This window comes from Mandrillus leucophaeus, unplaced genomic scaffold (genome assembly GCF_000951045.1).
Source record: "Mandrillus leucophaeus isolate KB7577 unplaced genomic scaffold, Mleu.le_1.0 Scaffold88, whole genome shotgun sequence".
Lineage (NCBI taxonomy): Eukaryota > Metazoa > Chordata > Mammalia > Primates > Cercopithecidae > Mandrillus > Mandrillus leucophaeus.
The window spans coordinates 6,229,883-6,235,882 of record NW_012109585.1 but is presented as its reverse complement, the minus strand read 5'-3'; the positions used below and the strand labels follow the sequence as shown (position 1 = coordinate 6,235,882).

Here is a 6,000-nt window from a genome sequence, read left to right as displayed (position 1 = left end):
GCGGGTCTTGGCCCGCCCTCCTCCCCAGCCCCTGGGCGCCTGGAGAGGTTGCCACGACCCGATCCCCGCGCTGGGGCTGTAGGGAGAGCGTCCCTGGAATCTGACGGATTTCCTTGTCTGCGCTCATGCCCATTGCCTGGGGGACCCTGCTGGGTACACGGGCCCCTTCTTCCCAGCACTACCACAGGGAGGCTGTTACAGGAGGCTGGGGTCACCCCGGTTAGGAACTGGGTATCAGGAGAGGAGGCAAACCAGTGGAGAAGACCCTGAGGAAGACTAGAGACCTGGGGCCCACCCCCTGGAGACCAAGATTGGGAGGCCCATTCCCAGGACCGAGCTCCCAGAGGGATTCAGAGAGTCCCAGGCTCTGGTTTAGACAGTCCTGGTGGCATGTGCATGGGTGATGGATTCATGAGAAGGGGACCCATCAAAGGCTGGGGGGGCCGGGGGGGCGGTAACAACCTGGGGCACACTGGGTTGCCCAAACCCTTCTTTATGCCATGGGCCAAAAAGAGTGGACACCTGGTTGAGCCAATCCAGTCTAGAAGGCAATAAGGACAGAGATGCAGTAAACCTCAGCCTGAGCGGGAGGAGGCCCTGGCGGCCAGGCAAGTTCCCACGCCGGCTCTGTGAACCTTCCTCTCATGAATGAGGGGAAACACGGTCTGAGAATCTCATCAGGGAGCAAGCCCAGAGCGGGAGGTGCCCAGCCTCCGCCCGGCCCCAGTGTGGATATTCCCTATGGCACACGGGCCAGGCAGGCGGCCCAGACCTGGGGAAAGCAAGAGCACGCACACGGAAATACACATAAAACATGGGTGAGCCACTGTTCCTGCCTGCCTCAGCCACCGGCCCGAGCTCGGCTAAAACCACACAGAAACCCTCCTGCATCTGCTACATCCACAGAAGCTTCCTTCCATCTCCTCCCCGTTCTCAGGAGCTTGTCCCATGGATCATCCCTTTTCTCTCCTGAAGGCTCAACCATCCGCTCTCAACTTGATCTTTCCCATTGGCCTATAAATGTGTTCAAGTTTCTGCTATGGGAACAAAACCCTCATTCGACCCCACTGAGTATCTCTGTTCTCAACCACAGCAAAATTCCTTGAAAGAGCTGTCTTCTCATCCTCACGTCTCGCCCACTCTTCAGGCCCTAAAAGAGCTGTCCCTCCCACTCTTCAGGCCCTGCCGTCAGCCTTCTAGCTCCCTAACAGCACCAAACCAGGTCTCGATAAACTATAGCCTCCAATCTCTAAATTCAACGGCTGTTCTTCAGACCTCATCTGCCAGGGCCCCGAGCAGTGTTTGACACCCAGCGATGGCCACTGCCCCCTGGAACACTGATTTCCCTTGGTTTCCCCTCATCCTCTCTGGCCACCTCTGCTCAAGCTTCTTCAGCGTCCTCTCCCTATTAGTAAAGTTTGGGTGTTCCTCAAAGCTCAAGTCTAGGCTTTCCATTTCCCTCTTCTCTTTACACACAGGTGACACAAATTTCTCTCTTTACCCTTATCCTTACTGCTGAACCCCAGATTCATATAACTCATTGTTCAGTGTACATCCCCACTTGAGTGTCCACAGCACCTCAATGGCAACATGTCCAACACAGAGTTCTTGTTCTCTCTGACATCTCCCACCTCCGCACATACTGTCTTCACTGCTGTACTGAAGGAAGTACTTCCCATCAGTTACCTAACCAGAAGCCTAGGAGTCATACTTGGCAGCTCCCTCTCCCTCATCTCCAGACTCTTCACCTTTATCCCAAGTCTGTTCAATTTTACCCCTAAATCTCCCTCTAATCCACCCACTTCTCTCCATCTTTTTCACATGAGTGAGGGCAACACTTTCCTAACTGGCTGCTCCTCCATTTTTGTTCCCTCTCATCTCTCCTTCACTACAACCATAATGATCTTAAAATGCAGATCTGAGCCCATTACTTGCGGATGGGAAATTGCACTGATCTTGAGAAACATCGAAAAGTGGTTTATAAGGTTCCACATGGTTTGGCCTCTGCTCACTTCTGTAACCACGTTGAACTTCTTCCAGTCCCTCTAATTGGCCATTCCCCCTCCCCACCCCAGACCTTTGTACATGCTGTTCCTTCTGTCTAGAAAAAATTTTTCCCCTCCTGATTAAAACCTTCAAAATCCTTCAGATTCCCTCAGAGGCAGAGAGATTTTCCTTACTTCCCTGAGTAGGTCAAAACCTCCCGTAACAGACCAGGCACAGTGGCTCACACTTGTAATCCCAGCACTTTGGAAGCCTGAGGCGGACGGATCACCTAAGGTCAGGAGTTCGAGACCAGCATGGCCGACATGGTGAAACCCTGTCTCTACAACAATACAAAAATTAGCTGGTCATGTCCGGGCACAGTGTCTCACGCCTGTAATCCCAGCACTTTGGGAGGCTGAGGCAGGCGCATCATGAGGTCAAGAGATCGAGACCATCCTGGCTAACATGGTGAAACCCCGTTTCTACTAAAAATACAAAAAATTAGCCGGGCGTGGTGGTGGGCGCCTGTAGTCCCAGCCACTCGAGAGGCTGAGGCAGGAGAATGGCATGAACCCAGGAGGCGGAGCTTGCAGTGAGTCGAGATCGTGCCACCATACTCCAGCCTGGGCGACAGAGTGAGACTCCGTCTCAAAAAAAAAAAAAAAAAAAAAATTAGCCGCGCATGATGGCGGGTACCTTTAATCCCAGCTGCTAGGGAGGCTGAGATGGGAGAATCGCTTGAACCCAGGAGGCAGAGGTTACAGTGAGCCAAGATGACACCATTGCACTCCAGCCTGGGTGACAAGAGCAAGACTCTGTCTCAAAAAAGAAACAACAAAAAACCTCCCATAACAGCTTCTCATGTCTCTATGTGCTTCATAACACTTGCCACAGTTGATAAAATTGAATCATCGCTTGGGTAACATCTTCCCCCCTCCTGGACTGGGAGGTCTGGGAGTACATAAACTATGCACACATTTGTCCATTGCCATTTTCCCACCACAGAACTGGGCTCAATAAGTATTTGCTAAGTCCTCGAATGAATGGATATCTCCTCAATACCTTGCTCCACACTGTAGGATTTAGTCTCCAAGGGCATGAGTAAGACTTCCACGGAGTCCAGGCAGCTCAGGACCACAGCATTGGTCAGGTATCCTCCTAAAAATCTGAGGCCTTGAGAAGGGGCAGGACTTCTGAGGATCATGTCTCGTTGGTCTTTCTGCCTTGCAGGAAGTGGCCATTCATTTGTCTTTACATTCCTTTTCCTCTACCTGCCTCCACCCGGAAGATACCATTTCTGACCTCTGCCTTTGTGGCCTCACTTCACCCAGCGCTTAACATAAGGCCCTCAGACTCCATCTGGGCTCCTGATCTATTCATTTCCTGGGGATGCCACAACAAATTACCACGAATTGGGTGGCTTAAGTCAATAGAAGTTTATTCTCTCACAGTTCTGGAGGCCAGAAGTCCAAAATCAAAATGTTACCAGGGTGTGCTCCCTCTGAAGCCTCTAGGGGCAAACCCCTCCTTGCCTCTTCCAGCTTCTGGTGGCTCAGAAGTTCCTTGGCTTGTGGCTGTATCACACGAATCTCTGCCTGCATCTTCACCTGCCCTTCTCCTCGGTATCTGCCCTTCTGTTTCTTATCAAAACAACTGTCATTGGCTGTAGGGTCTACCCAGGTAATCCAGGGCAGATTGGGAGGTCTACCCAGGTAATCCAAGCAGGCTTGGCACTGAAGCCTCCCTGAATGCTGATGACACTTGCAGGCCCTGGAACCACCACAATAGCTCCCCTAATCTGTAACTTAATAATATCTGTAAGGTCCCTTTTTCCAAATAAGGTCACATTCACAGGATCCAGGTAGTAGGACATGAATGCAATTTGGTGGGGTTGGGGGGCGCCATTTAATCCACTACATTTGACATTCCCCCACACCCTCAAAGGCTTCTGGACCCATGTAAATCTGTCACTCAGTTTTGAATCTCCAGCCTGGGTCTCCTCCAGACCCACATCGTCACAGCCTTTTTTTTTGTAGCCTCTTTATAAGTGAACTCATTATCTCATGGGGGGTCCCCCAGGTTCCCCCACATTTTTCTCTCTCCTGACAAATACCAAATGCCTTGACCACTCTATGACCCAGACAGCTGAAGGTTTTTTCCTGTAGGCGTGAGCCCAAGCTGGGGCCTTAAACATTCCCAGGCACTGATAAAGGTGTTTAGATTGTTGCCCAAAACACCGAAAGAAACTAGCCCCGACCCTGAGCCAAATTCCTTAAAATCTCATATAAATTCCATATCCAGACTCCCCTTGCAGCAGGCATACCTAGATAGAACATCCCTGTCTCGCTGTCTGCCTGGAGGATGTACTACAGCCCCCTCAGAGACTGAGAAATGTCCCTAATAAATGCTTTTTACTGATCACCCTTGCATTTAGTGCTACTTTCTTCAGAATCCCAACCATTTCAGGATCGTTTGGGGTAGTCCCGTGTGGGGACTCCCCTGCCACTGCTTTCAGGGCATCTCCAGTTGCAGATTCACCCAGGATGAAACACGTCCCCCCATACCACACCCCATACCACCTAAACTGTTCTGCTCCAACATTTCCTACATCTCAGCAAATATCACCATCTCCCAGTGACTTCCCTTTTCTTTCCCACTGCATGCCCCACCTGGAGATCTTACCCGGTGGATCTCTCTCAGTTCACTTACTTTTCCTCAACCCTGCTGTGGCAGACCAAATTCAGGACACCACCATCTCTCACTTGGACAAACCATCCTAGCCCACTCTTCTACTCAGCTCCTTCTATCCTTACTCCATTCCACAGGCAGAATGACATTGTAACCATGTGATTCCCATCATATTATTTCCATGCAGAACCTCTCAAAGGTATTCCATGGACCGAAGCATAGACACAAATCCTGCCAATGCTGCCAATCCCCTCTATCCAGCCCTGATGGTCTCTCTTCTTATGTGCAGCCTTGAACTTGATGCTGCAGCCACTCCAGGCACTTTTTAGTTCCCTGGCCTTTGAATGTGTTATTCCTCCTGCCTAGAACACTCTCTTCCCAAAAGGTTGTGTTTTTTGTGTGTGTTTTTTTGTTTGTTTGTTTTTTTTTTTTTATGAGACGGAGTCTCGCTCTGTTGCCCAGGCTGGAGTGCAGTGGCGTGATCTCGGCTCACTGCAAGCTCCGCCTCCCAGTTCACACCATTCTCCTGCCTCAGCCTCCTGAGTAGCTGGGGCTACAGGTGCCCACCACCATGCCCAGCTAATTTTTTGTATTTTTAGTAGAGACGGAGTTTCACCATGTTAGCCAGGATGGTCTCAATCTCCTGACCTCGTGATCCTCCTGCCTCAGCCTCCCAAAGTGCTGGGATTACAGGTGTGAGCCACAGTGCCCAGCCAAGGTTGTTTCTTTCAAAAGCCTTTCTGGGCCTAGCCTGAGCCAGATCCTTTTGGGGCCTATGGCTTTGGAGTCATAGGCCCCAAAGCTCCTCATGGATGAGTTTCATACATGCTACCTGACCTCACTCAATGTCTACTTCATTTACCATTTGGCTCTCCTGGGGACTGCCTCTAACCTATTCATCACTGCGTCTCCAGCTCTAGCACAGGGTCTGGCACCCAGAGCCTACACAGGAAGTGGTGAACAAAAATACATAAATGAATGAGTGGACATTCCCACTATTGTGGCCTCTAGCAGACCTCATTGAGTACACCCAGTGTGTGTCACTTAATGAATCCACAACCATCTTTAACAGTCACATATGACAGCGTGTTATAGAGATTCGCATCCCTTCTCCCCAGATACATTGTATGAACAAAGCCATACCTCACTTCTGGAACAGCTCTATGGTGTTCATTTATGCATTCACTCAACAAACATTTGCTGATCACCAGTTGAGGTCGAGGCAGGGGATTCAGGGACCACATATGTCAAAGGGGCTCTGTCTAGTATAAAAAACTAGTAGATAAGCAGAGGCCCACCCAGCAACTTTGTCTAGGGAGGGAAAGG

The 6,000-nt window shown here is 50.5% G+C and overlaps 1 protein-coding gene across 1 annotated transcript in view; it reads right to left on the bottom strand.

Moving 5' to 3' along the window:
* Positions 1-6,000, bottom strand: part of P4HA2 (prolyl 4-hydroxylase, alpha polypeptide II) — a 102,475-nt gene that overhangs the window by 35,522 nt on the left and 60,953 nt on the right. The gene's annotated exons all lie outside the window — the stretch shown is intronic.